This window comes from Thermobia domestica, chromosome 4, assembly GCF_964235325.1.
Source record: "Thermobia domestica chromosome 4, izTheDome1.hap1.1, whole genome shotgun sequence".
NCBI lineage: Eukaryota > Metazoa > Arthropoda > Insecta > Zygentoma > Lepismatidae > Thermobia > Thermobia domestica.
In genome coordinates this window covers 298,209,423-298,230,631 of record NC_137457.1, presented here as the reverse complement: position 1 = coordinate 298,230,631, position 21,209 = coordinate 298,209,423, and the positions used below count along the sequence as shown (strand labels likewise).

Genomic DNA, 21,209 nt, shown 5'->3' with positions numbered 1-21,209 from the left:
ACATTTTCTAAGTTCTATATTCAACACTTTTTTTTCTTTCTTTTGTTCTCGTTACATTCGTTGCTTGAACTGTGGTTTAGCGTCCCTCTCAGCACAAAGACTATATATGAGACACTGACCTTCATATTACTGTGGAATCCGAACCACCGTAATATTCAAATTTCAATATTCCTCGTTCGAGCCTTTGTTGCAATCTTACTTTTTTTTTTTTTCCTTTACAGTAGAAACAGCTGTAGAAAGTATCTTAAAACAACTTAACGAGTTGACACACTCTTCGTATACATAAAACAGTTCTTTTCTAATAATTCTACAGCCCTTATTTTTGTTTTACGTTAATTTAATTTCAATCCAGATCACATTTTTACAGATTTCATATACCCAATATCGATGAAAGACTGCCTTAAGCAAGGCACTTTGACCACTGAAGCTCCTATAGCCATTTCCAGAAAACGTCTTAAAATTCTAAATATTAGAACAATTTCCAGGTGTAAAACCACGTGCAGAATTTTATTTAATGCTGGTAAATTTCTTCTTATCCACTGTAGTTACATTTGTGTTTAAATACCCAATATAGTAGGGTGATCAGATTCTGACAAGCGAAAAGAGGGGACAAGTATAATAGTATATGATAGTTTACTGCGTCGGCAATACGCATGTCCTTATTTCATTTAACGTTAACCTTAATTCATTTTTGTTAAAAAGCAAAGTACTGAACAAAAGTAGTCCAGGAACTCAACACATCTCCAAATGCTTTGATGTATTACAAAGTGGTTTATTTTTATCAACGTACAGTGAAACCGTGTTCCGGTAAATAAATAAATAAATAAATAAATAAATAAATATAAATATATAAATATATATATATATATATATATATATATATATATATATATATATATATATATATATATATATATATATATATATATATATATATATATATATATATATATTTTTTTTTTTTTTTTTTTTTTTATCGATTTTCGGGGCGCGATATATTTTAAAGAATGAGAGAAAATTTAAACCGGCACGACGGAATTTCTACTCAACTTCGTTAGCATCACTGTCACAAGTTGGAAAAGAAACTTTCCCTACTTTACCGATATCTCAACAAGCCCTTTTCACAAGAAACGGATATGAACGTGTCATCCGGACATCCGAATCAAACATAGTCCATTCGATAAATGTAACAAAGATTATGTTCATGCACAAAAAATTAGATGCTATGGACAACGGAGTGAGTCCCTGGGGCCCATTAACCCTGTTAGTATAAAGAAAATCGTGGACTCGCAGTGAAATAGCTATTGCATTGACTGTTTATTGGAAAGTCATGGTTTATAGTTCATTCTCTTCAACATGAAACAGGATTTCCAAAGATGCTATGTATTGGTAGACACGATTTTGTGGTAAATAAGAATTCGTAATTTCGTTATAAAAATATGTATAAAGCGGGATACAGTCGGTGAACAAAAATTCGTTGTAAGAACACTATTTTCCTTAGCAATTACAATTACTTACCTTTTATTTCACCTTAATTTTCACTCATCAATCATCATGACATGAGCTCATAGCATGACTATATTAAACAATATTTGAGTTAAAAAAAAAAAAAAAAACACTAAGCATCCTCATTGAATAAAAGTAGAAACACACACAGAGAACATTATTAGAAAAAAGTAACTTTAGTGTTCGCAGTTTAGTTATGCAAATAACCCGTAAGTATTGTTTTAATGTTTTCTGTATTAATTTTTTTCTTTTGTCAGTATGTCATTGTAAGAGAGAGGCCCTCCTCACATCAACATTCGCAACTGATATGTACACTAATTTGAGACACTTTCTAGCGATTTCTGACTGCTCATCTAACATGCCCCGCAATACTCCTTCCACACTACCCACTTCACCAGCAGATACCGTTTGGAGCTCATTTTGTAACTGTATATAAAATTTCAAAAATTCATGGTGATCTGTTTTCTCAAAAATGGGAATTTTCATCACGTTGCTAATAATTAGCAAATAATGGTAATGAATAAATCATAAAAGCGTCGAAAAATTGTCACTTTTGCGTCAATTTCGTGGAATATCGAGACTTGTTGCAAATTTAGCTAACTCTACAGAATTTCGCGTTTAATCGCGAGCATGATATGGCCTAACATATAGTAAAAATATATATATTCCGGGTACACAACCTTTACATACAAAACTGATAAATTTCGCGTGTCACCAAAAATTCGTGTCTCTATGTATACTTGAACATACTTGAACAGGAAAAATTGGGAGAAGGTCGGAAAAAATCCCTCCCATCAACTCGGGAATGACCCCGGGTAAAAGCACACATTCCAAATGTATCTCAAAAATACTATAGGGGATAAGAAATGACTGTACCAAGTTTTGTATTGATAGACGGAATAGATAATAGGGAAAAGCTTGTATACCAATATACGCTTTCCGCTCTTACCAATTCTGTATTAATGCAATAGCCATTTCACTCTTTCTTTATACTAATAGGGTTACTCTGTTGTCTATGGCACCTAATTTTTTGTACATGAACATATCTTTGTTATATTTATCGAATGGACTTGGTTTGATTCGGATGTCCGGATGATACGTTCATAGCCGTTCCTTGTCAGTAAAAAGAATGTATTATAAAACAGTACTTTGTTGATTGTTTTCCATCCCTAATCTTTTGAGAGGTATTAAAAAACACAGCAGTTCATTATTCAGAAGAAGAATGGAAGTTAACTCAGGACATTTCTCGATTTTCTAGACCTCTTCGCCACACACAAGACAGCTCTTTGAAAAACAGTACTGTACTGCGAAAATCAGTACGTCTGGTCACCCTACAATATGGTGTTTCTATATTCTTTAAATACTCAGCTTAAAAAAAAAATAAATAAATTCTTCAGCCATACTGCTATAATTCAGTCACCGCTACATAGAGCAAATTTACGTCTGGATCATTTTCTCTCACCACCAAGTTTATATTACAAAATCTTCTCTTTTATAAACAGTATATTACAAAAATCACTATGATGTATAATAATTTTGGTAATTCGCCGAAGATGTATGCCCAGCCTACAATTCAACATTAGACATCAGTTGATAAGGCTGCCATTGACAATGAGCTACCATGACTGGTAATAAGCCACTTTCTGAACACTGTAGGAGGATACAGGAATTAGATTTCTGGGCTTTCGGCATCTATGGCATGTTAGCTCGTCACGTATGAGGGAAGACGTTCCTCGGCGATCGCATGATCTGAGGAAAGGAAATAAAGCGGCCTGGGACCTATAAGTTAGGTACCATCCCGGCATTTGACTGGTAAGAATTAAGAAAACTTTATTCAAGATGGCTGGCCTGGAAAACCTTTTATACTATTTTGACCGAGTGTCCCCCACCAGGAATCGAACCCGAGACCGCTCGTACCAAAGACGAGAACGTTAGCGACTACGCTACGTGGGACCACCTTTCTGAACATCGGTACTCTCCACTTGCTCTCACATTTTATGATGCTATTATTATTATTATTATTATTTAACATTTTGACTACATAACCAGTATGCTTACGTTTTAACTTACAGGTAGTACTAATTATAATTACGTTAATTTTATATTGGTATTAATGGGACAAATTACAAGATTTTTTTTTTATCAAGAACATTTTTCTCAAGTTTTAGGGTATTAAGAATATTTTATATAAAAATTATAGAATTTGTATGATCTTCATTAAACTGTACAATACAGTATTTGTTTAATCTATATGAGAGTTTCAACTGTACTGCGTAATATGTAGTTTTTATTATTATCATTATTTTATTTGTTCTAAGGGAACTACAAGAGCAGACCTCGAGAAAATACTTCTGTTGACAAAAGTGGAACATATAATGGGGTACAATCGAAGGGAACAAACTGTGGGATAACTTTCTATTCTCTGGCGGCCATTTTTATTTTATATATATCATCTTTAAATTCCCGTAGTTTTCTTCACTAAAGCAATTCTACACTTACATAAAATACAGGCCAACTAATACAACTGGACTACAACATCGAATAAAGCCAGAACTGTCATTTATTTACATTATTTTCCACAAATGTAATCTTAGTCACACTATTATTTTTGAAATGCTTCCATGATTAATTTTCACCACCATTTGGATACTAAATTTCTCGATATTTTCTAACCGATATCGTCAGTTTAACTGTAGTTCCGGTTAGTAATTTCTTCTTACACTCACGCTTTGTTCATACGATACAACAATGTATTATCTAATTCAGGACAAATCGTAACGTCCCTTGTTCTATGTCCGTATCGGTACATTCATTTTCAAAGGAAGAAACTGTCCAACACCGCTGAATGCATATTATGCAATATAGACATGAACACTAATGTTGACGTACGAAATTAAAGGAACACAGGACAAGTATTTTTGCGAAAGCCGTGCATGCGCACGCGAAATAATTCAAAAAAGAATTAACACGCATGCAAAACATATTAAGCAAAATGATGAACGAAAGGGGAAACTGGTAATACATACTGTGGGGCCAGTTTTCAATAACAGGGTGTCTACAAAAATTCCAAAATGAAATTTCGTGACCTTTTCTTTACCCAATCATAAAATTTCCTAACATTTTCAAGAGCGAATTAGACCTAATTTTCATCCATGCGATAGAAACGTACTTTGCTTGAGGTTTGGTAGCGTCTAAACATTTTTGGTGGTAAATTTTGACGTTTTACAGAACCAAATTTTCCAATCTGTACTTACATTTGCACAGTTTAAAAAAATCGTGACCCAAAAGCTAAATTTCGTGACTTTTATGTGACTTTCATGACCGTTTTCTGATTTCGTGACGACTTCGTGACTTTCGTGAAAAATAGACACCCTGAATAAGCTACTGCAGCACAAGAAGGCATTCTGTGCTCCGTTTTGAGGTGTTTTATGACTATAATGCAACGTGAGTTTTGTGCACAATGCTTTTTCTGGGAAATTGTTACCGACACAAGCACTTGTTGCCACGTCCATCCAGGTAATTCGTGATAGCATAGCACATGATATATCAAATCTGTAATGAATTTAATTACCGTGTGAAAAATGAAATTTTTTAGTTTAACGTCCCACAATTATGTCCTTTAGGCTAGAGACGGATGATTAAGGCAAGTGAATGATTGAATTAGTGGAATGGGAAAGTGGAAGGAAACAGGACTAGCCGATAAAAACCCACAGACACGATATTATCCACCATAAACTTAGTTGGCCAAGGATCAAACAAAGGACTCCACGCACCAGAGGTAAGCGCTCTACTACAGAGCCACCGTGTTCCCGCTATAAATAATAATAAATTTTGAAACCCTAAATGTTTTGTATATGCCACATACTGCACTTTATTTCATTATTACTTAATTTTAATTTCCTCCAATAATTTTCAAAGTAACGTAGTCCCATATAGCATTGTATAACATGGTATTTTTTTTTTTTCTTCATAGCTTCAGAAACACGTCCAGGCAAATGACCAAGTTGTCATAGCGAAAGTAAGGCTAAGCTTACATCTTTAAAATGTTTTTGATACATTCAGTTTTATCTTTTGAAAATCTTCACGACATTTAGATGACATAGACATGTTCATTGAATTTTAAACTCATTCTTGTCCAAACCCTATTCGTTACCTGCATAGCTCAAGTACACGTGACTACGAATGTATCTACAAAAAATTTAGATTAAGCTAGGTTTAGAACTACAACATTCCTAAGAAGATTTACATTTCGATAGAGGAACTGTTATTCTTTAGTCACTGCAATTTCTTAACCTGATCTATTGTACAGATATTGTCTAACAAATTTACTTACATTGCATTACAGAGTAAACGCATTTATGTTATCTGAAAATTATGTTGTCCTCATTACAGAGAACAACATTTTCCCATATAAACCGAACAGACTAAGTCCGAAATGGCTAGGAACAATCTCAACAGAAAATCTACACACAGTGTTGCATCATCCTACAATATTTCTCTACAAATTATATAACTGAACATCACAATCTCACGACACTACATATACACTGAATTTGCTCACACAATCTGCGCATCTTTGTAATCCTATCTCGGCCACTGAACGCGAGTAAAGTATGCTGATTTTCTACTAGAGGTTCTGATCTCGTTTATTCTAGCATATGGCAATACAGACCACAGTATCTACTTATACAAGTAACAGAGCACATATTCATAACAAAAGTGACTTACCTAGAGTTTCCATGTTCATTACTGTCACGGATCCTTGTTTTTACATTTCTCATTGTATTCTTTTTTCTAACGAACAACTAGTGCAGAGTATTCCGTGAGAATTTCGGTTTTGGATTACCCTTAATAACTGTTCCTGAAAACCCTATTCGTATTATCAACTTTGATATTATCAACTCCTTTAAAATTAAATTTGAAACTTAGCTTTTTCGATTAAGGAGAATTTGGAGTATTCTTTAGATTGGTAGTATTAGCGCAAAGTACATTTTACATTACTTATATTGCTAAAGTTAAATGAACGTACCTAAAATGTGTTATGAGGAACTGTTGGGAATCTCTATCTCTGTTTTGAGACCGCAAAACAGAACTGTGTGAGAAATAAACACATTTAAAGTAGTGTGTTAACATGTATTTGTTCCATTTTTAATGTGTTGTGTTTATATACTGAATGTTAGTTATTTACTCTTGTTTTTGACGTTTGTCATGCTAAAAAGAGAGGTTTATTGGATTATACCTGATGTAGCTGATAATCAGACTGGATGTTACGCAAAATGCCTATTCTTTAAAGATATGATAAAAAAAAATAACGTTTTGAAGTTTATATGGGAATTACAATTCAATTTAAGCCAATTTTCTTTTGCCTATTCTGCCTATTTCGCCCATCCCTGTCTAAACAATTGGTTTAGTGCCTAATGTTACCTAGTTTATGCATTTTCTTCAAAATAAGACTTTATGGGGGGAAATTTTCTAGTTTAGTTTAGGATTCTGCCTCTTCCGACAAACATAAATGTTGTCTGTAGCGATAAGATGTAAAACTTCAGACTGGTGTATGTACTGATCAAGTGTATAAAATTTGGACTTTTATGTGTTGATAAAGTAGTGTAGAGAATGTACTTACCAAATATATATGGAATACATGTCACGCATCGTTTTTATATATACAATGAAAGAAGATATTAACGAACAGGTATGTTTCTATATTTCTTGAACGTCATCCATGACGAACTTTTTTTTTTATTATTATTTTATTTTTATTTTTGTTTATTGTATTGTATTGAATATTTATCTTCACTATTTCGAGTTACACTTTAGTGCCTATTTTCCAGGTTTTTCATGCCTGAACATCTGGCCTCTACTGATAATTTATGCGAAATTTCACAATGTCTAATTTATTACTCTATGTGGTTGTTTCTAAATTCATTTTTGGCTGTTATGAACATTAATTCCACTCAGATTTAATACTTCACAAACTTTGAGAATTTTAGGTGGTTGAATACTTATTTTGGCTTGTATAGATTGTCAATAAGATTTCTAATTAAAGTTAGTTTTATACTTTTTTTCTTGGCATCAAGTCTGAAGTTGCAAAATAATTTTCAACTGACAATTTAACTTCAAATGGAGGAAGTGTGTCTAGATCGAACTTTTGAAGTAAAGTTTCCAGAAGAAATATTCAGTTGCGAAGTAACACACGGAGGCACAAGATAAGCCACTTTTCTTAAGACTATAGTACTTTTGTCACTACATGTAAATTATTCCTTATATGCCCTATTCACAAAAATATATATAGATATGCATTATTTTATAATCTTACACAAAACAACCATCTTATCATATTTGCTTAGATACAGTTACTTAAGAGATGAAAAATTCGTGTTATACTGAAGAAGAAAGCGCGTAAAATACATGAAGCAAAAATAAAGTTCAAAATAATTCTTCAAAAATTAGGGTGCGCAAAGTAAGTGAGCAAATGTTTTCATTAACTTCATATATCCCTTGTTTTATATAAATCCTTACAAAAGCTTCTTATATTCGATTGAAGTACTCATTTACTATGTGAATCAAATTGATAGAAGATGAACGATGAACAATTGATACAATCCGATCGTTAACGGTGTATATATTTCATGCACAATAAATAATATGTTTCAACAAAATAAAAACTATCAAGTGCATCATCAGGTAAACAACGACCGACATGCTCTTTAGTGCAATAAAAATTCATTTTCCTAGACTTTCTTGACTTCATGACTTCATTCTTTTCAGTTGGATCTTATATATCAACTAACCTTTGGCAAATATTTTATTTCAACACAAATTACAGCTTAAAAAGTTGAGGATAATTCTAGGCTTTCTCTCATTAACCATACTATGTACTATCGTCTTGGTAGTCATAATGAAGAAGGTATATTTCAGCATCAGTTTCACCTTAATAGGTAGCGTGGGTTACATATATATAGTTTCGTTCGTCTCAATTTCATCTATTGATTAGTATATATAACTCATCTATTGATTAGTATATAACTCGTCTTTGGACTTTTTTTCTTTTTCGTTGAATGCTAATGTAATATTTAGAACAACCAACATTATGCTTTATTGTTAATTTCAATCATTGTTTTACATTAATCGTGTATAATGTGTAATATTTACTACACATTAAATATTCTAAATATCTTGATCTATCTATTAATATTTTATGCAACCAGTTTCTTTCATATTTAATGAACTTTCTACTTTATTGACTGGAAACAGATTTGCTTTACTCGAGTCAGTTTTTTTAGCACCTGTGTGCGCTTTAAAGGTGCATATATATAAAAAGGGAAAGTAAAAGATGCCATCAAAAAGTACAGAAAGTGCTCAACAGGTACACGTAACAATAGCGTGGAGTTTTTGTGTATTATTTATTGTTCGCGGAACGGTCTCTTCTTTTCCTTTTTCGTTTTCTCCACATTAAAGGATTACAAAGAAAAGTTTACAGAAATAAAAATAGGGTTTTCATTGTTGCATTGTTATGTTCTCAATGATTTTGCATTGTAAATATTGATTACAATGCAAAATATAAACACAGTATGTTAAACTTGCAGTTAAGCAGGTTTTTCCAAGAATTTTGCTATATATTTTAAATTATGCTTTACTTTCTAAAATTATGCTTTTAAAATTAGTTTTTTCTGGACCCTTAGACAACCACAACCATATTCAAGGTACCATGCTTTTGGGTTGCCCTAGTAATATTGTAGAATTGGCAGTTTGTTCAAAAAAAAAAAAAAAATCTGTTCGTCTGAAGGCGTCAAAAGTATGGCAAATATTAAATTCCATTAAAATATTAAAATTTAGCATATTTACTACTTACAATATTAAATAAAATGCTCCTTGTTAAAAAAATTAATCAAATCATCAAACCTTTTATTCAACTAGCTGAATAACACGAAGCACCTGGAGGCATGGTGGCTCAGTGATAGAGCATTCATCTCTTGTGCGTAGGACTCCTGGTTCGATCCCAACTCGCGCCAAGTGGGCTTTGTGGTAGGCAAACACCGAATTCGTGGATTTTCTCCAGGTTCTCCCATTTTCTTCCACTTCATTCATTCCACTATTGCATTCATTCATCATCATCATCATTACCATCTCCTTTAGCCTAGTCGGCATAACCGTGTGATGTAAAATTGAACGAATTCATTTCATTTCATTTCAATAAGCAGCACCTACAAAGCAACAATTTAAAAAGGAAGTCCTGACAGGGGAAACTTTTAAGTTGGTCCACCATTCGTAGACAATCGGGAGAAAAATCAAAAAAGTAATGAATTTTATAATTAACAGACTGAACAGAATACATTACGGTCAGAGCCATAGGTTCGACCCGAGGCTTCCTGGATTTTCAAAATTGCACTGTCCGTGCAATGCCTATAAAGCACCACTTGTGTTCCCTAAAGTCGAAGTACTCATACCTAAACGTAATGTAACTTGCCATTTAGCTTTCGTTAATTATGCAACTCCGAAGTTGCGGGCGAACTGCTACCTCGAACAAACTGACACAAAACCACGAAAGACGGTATAAATATCTTTTCCGATTCAAACAGTCGTTAAGAAATCCTAATGCCAGTTCTACAAAATTAAACAAATGAATTGCCTGCTTATGTTGTAACGTACCACGATAGTAGAAATTACTTTATCCACTTCATAACAGCCAGGTTGCAAATGCGCGTGACTCCAGTAAAGACTAATCTATCATTCTACCTCTCTTTTACTTAATTACTTTACTATCGTAACTAATATGCTGTTATACATTCTGCACGTAATTTTATACTTAATGCTTTACTGTTTTGATTCGAATAAATCCATTGTACGAGAATGTATCAAAAATATTTTTTTTCTTTTACGTAAATCACTCAAATCTGCAATGATTGACACGCCTCAGGCATGATACGTTCCTCAAGGGAAAATTACAATAAACTCACGAGAAGATTAAAAATTTATGGAATGGATGTCTATCCTATGAGATAGTATTCAAATGGAAACGTCAATTTTAAACTGGACATTTAACCACTTTAGAAACCGCTATATATGGGCCACCGTCTTTCATAGATGATACCGTCATGACGGACATAGTGAAGATCATACTGGAAGACACGAGGATAACCACTGAAAGGTTTTGGCTGAAACCTCTGTCAGTTATGGATCCATCTGGAATATAATTCATAACCAGTGTATCTTCAGAAACAGTCAGTGCAGTGGATATCACTTCTGCTTATCCCTTTCCAGAAGAGAATAAGAGGGAAAGTCAAGCGAAATGATGAATCCCTGTGAGGAAAATTAAAACTTTTTCGGGCGACTAGTCACAATGGATTAAAGTTAGGTATATAACTTTATGACCCAAAAACAACGGAAATGAACATGCAATGGAAATATCCCTCCTCCCTCATCTAGGCAAAGGTGCAAAGCAAAAGTGTGCCCCCAAAGTGATGCTGTCCATGTTCTGGGACGTGAGGGGATCAATGATTTACCTGCTAGAGAGTCAAACTACCACCAATTTCAATTTTCTCATACATTACAATATTTTTTACTTTACACAATTAGTATTTTATGAAATTTATATTTCATAGCGCAAATTTAAAGTGTCAGGTGCCATTAACAATAATATACTAGTTTAAACATTACAACTTAAAACAGGTTATTTTGATTCATGTCGGGTCATTTTGGTTATGCTGCAACTTTTGAACTATGTCCAATTTTAATTTTTCTGTATATCAATCTCAGTGATATAGTCAAATTGGCTTCAATTACTATGACTTTCACCATTTATAACCCGAAAGCATTAAGAAAAAAATTATAATACCCGTGAGAAGACGAACAAATTTAAAAGAAAACCAGGCATGCTATGTCCAACGACAGACTTGAAATATCACAGGAGGAATAAATCACACAGGAGAGGTTAGACAACGAGAGAAAGAAGAATGACAGCAACCAGGGGGAAAGAAATTACAGAGGAGCAATAATAACACCAATGCAATCTGAAAACCTTGATTGAAATGTCTATCCCACGGGAGATAATGCTTAAACTTTCCAATTAAAATGAACTTTAGAACACTTACATATTAGGTCGAGCTGAATTTTCACAATTCCGTTTCCACCAAAATACGATTCCTAAGAGGGAGGGGGAGAAATCTCATACTTTTCAAATATTTCTCAAACTTATTTCCCTTATACGAAGAACGGGCGTTCAGTTTTAGTCCTTAATAATGAGTTGGCATCCAATGTTAAAAGAAACATTCGGCACAGAAGAATTCCAATTAATGGGTCTTACTTTAAAGCATGGCAATTTTGAAGATTATTTTTAAGTGACGACATACCATTTAACAGCTCCCGAATTTTGATTAATCCATTTAACTCTATAGATCTGTGGTAACCAGGGACGATTTTTAATCTTGTATTGAATGTTCTGTCCAAAGATACATTGTAACTTCTTCCACTAACGAAGATGGGGGTCAATGATAACCAAGTACGGTGGCTAGCTACATTTCCTCCAGGGGTACAAGAGTGTAAGTAAAAAATGAGATATTCAGGAAATACAACGAGAAAAGTAGGTAAACTACCATATGCCAATAACAGCAGGTTGGAACAAAGAATCTGATTGCTCTAACCGTAGTCCTCGCTCTTATTGGCTTTCCAGTTCATAATACATACCGGAACGTTGTAAGCGTCTACAAAAAAACGCATGTTTTCCGTCAAACGATTGTAGCAAGAACAGGCGAGAGTATTATACTTCGCTGTCTGTAAATAACGTAAATAAAATTCTTCGAAATTTTGAATGCGCAAATTGAAGGTGCTGCGGCGAACATTTATAAATATTTTTGATATCCAAAGGCACAAGTGCGAAGAATTTACCTGACCAAATGAAATGGTTGATCGGATTTAAGAAGCTTTTGCTATGATTTCACATTGTAGTAAAACAAGGAGAAAAAAAGCACTGTAAAAACTCACCTGTACGATGCTTTATATGGGCTTCCACGATAACTGTCATATGAATCGAGACGTCGTCTTTTTATGTCCCTACTGTACGAGTAGGTTCTGGAACGAGAGCGTGATCGAGATCTTGTACGGTGACGCCTTCTTGACCGTGGCATCTGGAATAATAATAATAATCTACATAAATATAACTAAAGTAGTAACCAGAGGTTTACAATAGCATCACCCAAACAACTGAACAGTTTTTATTCTTTTACTTTAGTAACTAAATTATAAGATGAGGTAACTGACCACCAAAATATCCACTGAATCCCAATTGAATATAGCACGTGCTTCATGTTGATCGCTGTTTTTATTTAATTTTAATCGCCTGATAAATAACATCGAAGTATCTACTCAGGAAATTTTCAGGGAGAAATATACCGTAAATAAATAAAACACTTTGAGATCTAATAGTTTCCTGTACGCTCCTGAATGCAACGACTTAACTAATGAAACTGAATGCATGCGCCATCTTTTTTTTTTCTCATTGACTTATATGGATAACTATTTTTTCTGTTTTCTTCAAAATGAACTGGTATTTCAATGGTTTCATCTTATTGATTTCTTCAGATGTTCCTCATTTCGTGAAAATCAAATTGTCATAATTTCACTACTTGATGTTCAAACTGAAGTAATATTAAACTATATATGATGTAAATTAATTTTGAAAATCCAAGGGACATTAAACTGGTGACTTCCCATTTTGCCTAACACTATCAGCTGTCAATCACACATAAAAACCACATCCGCCATTTTAGGTTAATTGTCAATTCCCATTTGGCCTAATTCACATTACGCCTAACGATCTTATCGCGAAGGAAATACCCCTATATAAAAGATCTGACAGTGTTTCCACACTTCTACATGTAAACATTATTTCTTACAAAAAAATAACTTACATCAAAGAAATTACTAAAACTACTTGGTGGCTACACCACGGGAAGTCCAAATGGAACAAGCGCTTTTCCAGACACCAATATATTCACGTTTATTCAGCAAATGCAGTCGGAGCAGATGGAAAATGAGAAAACGATGTAGTTGTTGGAGGTTGGCAATCGTGGGGTCCACCAGAACGAAAGCGGAAAAAGCTGAATGACAGGATCAATATATTGAAAGACAGATTACGAAACGAAGAATTTTCTTTATTTTCTTATATAGACGTTATTATGTGCATGTGTGATTCAAAAGTGTTCACTCATTTGTGTCAAGTATGGAAACACTGTCACATCTTCTATATAGGGGTATTTCCTCCGTGATATGATTGTTAGGCGTAATGGGAATTATGCCAAACGAGAATTGGCATTTCACCTAAAATAGTGGATGTGATTTTTACCTATGATTGATAGCTAATAATATGTTATGCAAAATGGGAATTAGGCCAAATGAGTAAATTCATTCGATTACACTAAGAAATTAATAAAATATTAAAGTTCCAGTTCATACAAAAAAAAAAAAAAAAGGAAATTCGCCATATAAATCAATGTGCTAAAAAAGTATTCACTTCCATTAACAAGCCAACGAGACTTAAGAGCCTGACATACTAAAATTAATACAAAGTTTACCATTTTTCTTTTTTTTTTTTTTTTTTTTTCACAAAAGGAGCTAATGAAATGAAACTTCCCACAATCATAGATAATGTCATTGTACCTGAAGAATTTTCATTATGTTGCCATCCATAGAAATTAGTGTTGCCAAAATAAATTTCCCCCAAAATCTAAGTTAAGCCGCTAGTAGAGGAACGAACTCAAATGCGTCTTATTACATACGTAATCCTACAAGCCTGTGAACTACTTTTAAAAAAATAGTTGTATTTAGTTTGTAATAAACCAAATAATCTGAACATACAGTTATTAAAATTAACTAAATGTTATTTAAAAAGTAGTTCACAGGATACCAATATAAACATGATACGTAATCAAAGGCAGTTAAGTTCGTTCCTTTAGTTGCTGCCTTAAGATTTTGGGGGAAATGTTATCCCGGAAACACTGTAATTTCTACGGAAGACAACACTGAAAACTCTTCCAGATCGTATTTTCTTTTGTACAATAACTTATCTATGATTGTAGTAAGTTGCATTTCTTTATCTCCTTTCACTTATGGAAACCAAGCAAAAGAAAAATGGTAAGTTTTGTATTATTTTTAGTATATCAGGCTCTCGGATGAACAAACATTTTGGTGTAACTGAATTTCGTTTTTTGCCCAACGAAATACGCAGGCTCCGATTACTATTATAGTATTAATAATAATTTCGACCATAATATAATTCAACACTTTTCATAGTTATATTGGAAAACTGATACCTTAAAAAATGTTTAGTACATGAAATGAAATCTGTTTAACGTTCCACGATTATGCCGGTTAGGCTAAAGGAGACGGTGATGAGAAATGAATGAAATGGTGGAATGAAGAAAGTGGGAGGAAACGGGAGAACCCCGAGAAAACCCACGAGCACGGTGTTTGTCCACCACAAAGTCCACACGGCGCGAGGTGGGATCGAACCAGGGACTCCAAGCACCGGAGGTGAACGCTCTACCACTGAGCCACCGCGCCCCCAATGTTAAGTACAAATACTAAAAAAATGTCACTTATTTAATAATAATACTAATTAAAAAAACGAATATGAAGATTATCTTCGCCTTTAGGAATTATATCACGCACTTTTATGAATCGGAAAATTCTCAAATTTTCATCAGTAGACACCAGCCTCACCGATATGCTATAAGCGAGACCTGTGCAGCTGAACAACGATGCCCTGCGAGGAGACGTGCACGCAAATTTAATCCAAACTGTTGAGAAATTGGACAGCAAACTCCCCACTCGACAGTTTATCATCTAGAAGACTCTGGGTACGCATCGAAATTTGGTAAATACGAACACTTATCCGTTAACGCATCAATAGACAGAGCAGCGATTGAAAATCTACAATTCCTTGCTCATCTGTAACAGACGTGAGTCACTTCTGGACAGAACGATGGGATGAAAAGTGGGTTCCCTACCATAACATTACACACGAACGTCAGTGGGTACCTAAGAGAAAACAGATTCTGAGCTCCTGCCACGTAGCCGATCAATGCAGATGCCTACTGTCAGCAGCCTGAACGCCTACGGACTGCACTGTTTGAGAAACATCCTGCTCCGGTTCATCACAAGGGTGTGCTCATACACAGGGATGTGCGCCCACATACAAGGACCTGTGCTTTTAAGAACGAGGAATGTAGCTGGAAGAAAATCTCCCATCCGGCGTTTTCACTGGATCTTGCACCAACGGATTACTCTTTCGCAGCCTGAAAAACCACTTTCCTGCAAAACAATGCAAGATGATGACGTGTGACAACTAATTATGTAGTTCTTCGCCCCCATAACCGGTGACTTCTTTCAGTGCAGGCACGGATGGCAATGTGTTATGAAGACATCCTCCTCACTAATGGTAGTAAACACTGTTCTATTCCTCAGGTTTCAGGTAAGATATCGTTCTATTCCTCATAGTGCAAAATGCATTAATTACGGGATGACCAGATATAGCTAGTCCGCCAGACTATGGGCGTTACACAACCTCGAGAGTACAATACCAGATAGAATCAGATAAACATATTTTTTTTATACTTTTAATACGCGTGAAAATAGCTTATCTTCGTCAATTGTTACCTTGCGTTGTAATGACTAACTTGTGGTAACAATGTTTAATATGTTGTAATTTAAGTGGTTATCTGCTCAGAGTAATTTCTTCTCCTAACTGGTCTAGAAATTAGCCCGCGTGCCTTTTAGTACATGGGTCCCCAGTTAGATTCCCGGTGGGAAGGCATTAAACGCATTACGGCCGTTCGAATTCAATTAAAACCGTACGTTCAAGTCTAACTTAGCAGCGAAGATAATAGAAGTCCCGTAGCCTTCCTTATGGTTTTATATATATATATATATATATATATATATATATATATATATATATATATATATATATATATATATATATATATATATATATATATAAAAGAAACAAATGATCATTTCATAAATCATCATAATCTCCATATTAATTCGAAACATATTGAAGCTAGTCAAAGGGAGATAGATTACTTCCTTTCAGATCAATATATAGGACGGACAACTCTTTGTAGGCTACATAAGATTTGTTTGTAATAATGTTCATTAAGCAATGACCGTCACTAGCACAACTTGAGATGAGCATGGAGGTCCCATTGGTTTAAAGATTCTTACCAAACATGATTCTTTAGCGCTGGTCCTTTCATCTACAAACATTAGATTAGATAGATAAAGTTTACTATTCGCCCTTTTTCTCAACAGCCGTATTTTGCTTATTATACTTCAAGGGTTGTTTGCCGAGAGTTAAAAAAAAAAAAAAAAAAAAAAAGTTTATAGAAGAAATTTAAAAAAAAATGAAATCCATAAGTTTTACGTCTCGCGGCTAGGCTAAAGCACTCGGTGATGAGAAATGAATGAAATGGTGGAATTAAGGAAGTGGGATGAAACGGGAAATCCCCGAGATAACACACACACGGTGTTTGTCCACCACAAAGCTCGAGCTGGGATCGAACGAAGGACCTCATGATCTAGAGGTGAACGCTCCATCACTGAGCCACTTCGGCGCCTACAGAAGAAACGAGTTGCTGTTACATAAGGTTAATTGATTCGTATGCTATATGAAAGGCCAATGGAACAAAAATGCAATGTATGGAAGTGAGATATGTGAAAGGCAGTAGGGACTGTCTCAAAATTGTATACAGTTAAGAAAGTGGAAAGGTGTACAAAAAGAACAAGGAAATATTAAATGTGGAACAAGTGTTTGTCCACACTCAAACAATTGATAGGTGGCGTTGGGCGAAGTATTCTGAGCTTGTTTATGGAAAAATGAAGAACATGGAGAGTTATTTGCCTGAGTATTTATTCAGATGTTCGGTTCAATAGCAGAATATCGGACACAACTTTTTTACAGGCAGTGTCCGATTTATACAAATCGTGAAGTACTGGCCGAAAATGGTTAAACTTAACGTACACAAAAGAATCTAAAATTAAAACAATTTTAACACTTTTTCGCAAAAAAGGCTGCTCCCTCAAAACCCAACATACCCCTACTTTAATGTACAAGTACGTAAACGAAAATGAATAAGCTAACAGCTGAATGAATATACTGGGTACCGGTACGTAAATGAATAACCAAGTGTGATAAGGTCCTGGGTTCGATTTCCGATGGAATAGTATCGAAAACAATTATGACCCAATTCTTATAATGTAAATACGCATTAATCATAAGCCTAAATTTTCCACTTTGATGTAAATGTATGAAATTAGGTAAGAAATGTACTAAATATGGTTATATTAGATTGGGTTAGACCTTCAAAACACAACCGTGTAAACTTTCCAGTGGGGTATTATTTAGTTCCTCCCCAAATTACTTCGTAATGACTGGCTTAAGTACTAGCTCTGGAGGCGTCGATGGGGATGTGGACTTGCATTCCTCTGCGCAGATTCACCTTAGGACAACTTCAATGCCTGTACGCGACAAGAACTACTGTGCAAAAGACACTAACCAACTCGTGCTAAGTGGTCACTTAAAAGCACGAAAACTAAGTCGGGGCAGGAGCGCAGCAGGAGGGCTTAACATTAGCGAGAGGGTGCGTCCCTAGAAAGCAGGCGGGTAAGCGATGGTGGTTATACACATAAACGAGGATAGCACGAAACAGTGTGTGGCATAAAACACCTTACCGGTAAATGTGGCTTTCGGAAAGATACCAAATGTCATCCAATGTCGGCCTACCAAAATTTAATAAATTATCGGTAGGTCATATTTGGTTAGGTTACAAACCTTCAAAATAGAGGCGTGTAAATTTTCCAATTTTGAGAAGAAAATCTTGTAAGCCTATATGTAATTTTCCAACTGCCTTTCCCGCGACTAAATCGTAAGTGTACATCTCCGCTAAACAGTCCCTTACGTATTCACATAGCGCTGCTTATATCAAAAACGGCATTTATTCCGAAGTTGGGCGTCCGCTTTCGTCACGTTTTTTCGCTGTTATCTCCTTTCTACATTTTTTGCAATTTGTTACTAGGTTCATTAATCCGTGCTCTTCACAAATTTTTAAAAGATTTTGCTCGTTATCAACGTATTGCTTCACAAATGTTAAAACTGTTACTTCATTGCCCTTGTACATTCGCCATGTTGATTACATAAATGCTCGTTACTTTCCCACAATGCAACTGTTCGGTTACCTTGCGCCAAGTAGTTTCCTCCGCTCGCCGTATAATCCCATGTTTATAACCGCTTATATATAACAAATAAAAAGATTTTTCGAGACCCTTATATATTATCAAGCACACAAACGATTAAATTATCCATATCTTTCCTGTAAATTTTAAAAATTTTCATGGAAACGGACGCCCAACTTTGGAACTTAACCCTCAAAAACAACCAACAACAATAACTTTCTTAACCTCAACTAAGTCCCCTCACTTTAACTATTTTACTAACTCTTCCTCACAAACCAAAATAAATTCCCGAATTAACCCGGTAAAATTTCGTCCGGCGATACAGCACTTAACCCAAACTATTTTGCAGCAAATCATCAATAACAATAGAAACGAGTAACTTCAAAAATGAACAACAAACATCTGAGCAATTTCAGAGCTGAATTTAAGTGTTTCGTGGAATTTACGAAGAATTAGTGTACTCACTTGACTTTAACCGACCAACCATCCCTAGCTTTGTAGCCTATCATGCTGCACAAAAAAGCACGACCCCAATTTTTTTTTTTTTTAAATAATAAAATGTTCGAAACTAACTTAACCTATCGTACAGAAAGATAAATAAAGCGAATAATCGCTCTTTGCACAGAGATACACTGCATGTGTAGTACTGACTTCAGTAAAATAACTGAACAAATATATTCCCAGAACACACTTTTGTATATTAACTACTGCTAATCCAAAAACTTAAAATGGTTCCGCATGCTTGATAATTTCAAGGTCATGGTTAAAATGGAGATGATGAAACATCTATATTCATTAAGCTAGGCTATTTCTTAGTAATTTGAACCTATGGATTATAATCCAGCATTTTGTTACTCAAAATGGCGTTTAGCATTCCTATTAAAGTAACTAGTTCGACCCAAAATAATACAAGTTTTTGATATGGATTTTACATGTACGATTTGAACTTGCAATGCTTTGTGTTTGTTCATTTCACAGTAGATTCAATTCACAATTCAAACGAATGAAGTATTTATTATTTGACAAATATTGCAATCATTTCTTATTAAGAATTTCTAGAAATGTCGACTTCCTGGATGACACAATTCTAAAATTCATATATATACTTCTACATTTGACACGTAAAGTAATATACATGTCTTTTGTATGTACGTAAAATTGGAAAGTCTTTAGGATAGTACTGTTTCTCTGTGTATCATATTTATCGCATTACTTTTACTGCACAATGCACATGCCCGTTAACGGCCATCTTGAAATGCAATCAATGAATTACACAAAATTGTATCGAGATCTTTGTATTTGTTCTCGGTCAACAGGATTCATTAAATATTTCACGCACAAAAATATTATACTCACAGCTAATGTTCTCAAACTGCTTAGTTTATTCCAAATAAAGTCCACAATGCTCAAAAATATCTTTACTGCACTTAAAAATCGCTTCCTCACACAACTACGTCAAGCAACGCTCAACATGCAAACGTAGGTCATTGTAACACTGCCTCTGATTGGCTGTTTCGCGTAAAGTTTCCTTAAGATGGTGGATGCTTTGACAAAAGAACGTTCCTTGTTCAAAAAGCAATATTCACCTATTTTCCGTTCCCCAGTTATTTGTCCAATATAAATACGTGCTTTCCTTCCTTCTCACTCGATTTTTTTTAAGAAAGAAAGAAAGAAAAGAAACAAAAACAAATAATAGGTAACAAGCAACTACGATTTTTTAAAACTTTCAAATGAAGTCTCACAAGTAATAAAATTGAAACGAAGTGACAAGTGACTCAAAATTATAAGTAATTATCTGCTTCGTACCTTGGATTTACAAGATCTAGAAGTACGGTCCCCTCGTCATAAATCAATGCTTTCTTTATTCAGAGAAAGTAATATTGTTGAATCACGGGCAATTAAAAAACGAAAAAGGAATTATTTTTTTAAAAAAGAAGAATAGAAATTCTACTTTATATAGAATATGATCGTTTTATTTAGTGTAAACCTTATAAACGGGCCCGTAGCGCAGTGTCAGGACGATAACGACTCCGCCACCTCTAATTTATGGGGGGAAAGCGGATGGGCAGATATTTTTAAAGGAAAGTTACTTTCTGTGCACCGAAAAGCATATATACTAAGGGTATCGTAGCCGTCATGGGACCTCTCGCCTCTCTTGCCTTTCTGACGTTAACAACGCTAAGCGTCCCGAAATTTTTATATGTCCGTTGGTTTGTATGAATGAATGTAAGATGACAAAGTTTGCCTCCAAAACTCTTTCTCGTTTGGTAAAAACATGAAATTATCAAAGCCTGTGTAGCATAAGTGATTAAACGCGCGAGGTTCCGGGTTCGTATTTCCGGTGGGATACTTACAAATGCAGTTTTATTATTATTATTATTATTATTATTGTTATTATTATTATTATTATTATTATTATTATTATTATTATTATTATTATTATTATTATTATTATTATTATTATTATTATTATT

At 34.4% G+C, this 21,209-nt stretch overlaps 1 long non-coding RNA gene across 1 annotated transcript in view; it reads right to left on the bottom strand.

Annotated features, from left to right (window-relative positions):
* LOC145683180 (uncharacterized) overlaps positions 1–20,265 on the bottom strand; it is a 68,340-nt gene extending 48,075 nt beyond the window's left edge. The window contains exons 1-2 of the long non-coding RNA XR_014130969.1: positions 20,092–20,265; positions 12,487–12,629 (exon numbers count right to left, since the gene is read on the bottom strand). This is a non-coding gene — a long non-coding RNA (uncharacterized LOC145683180). The remainder of the gene's footprint in view (positions 1–12,486; positions 12,630–20,091) is intronic.
* Between the last annotated feature and the right edge of the window lie 944 nt (positions 20,266–21,209).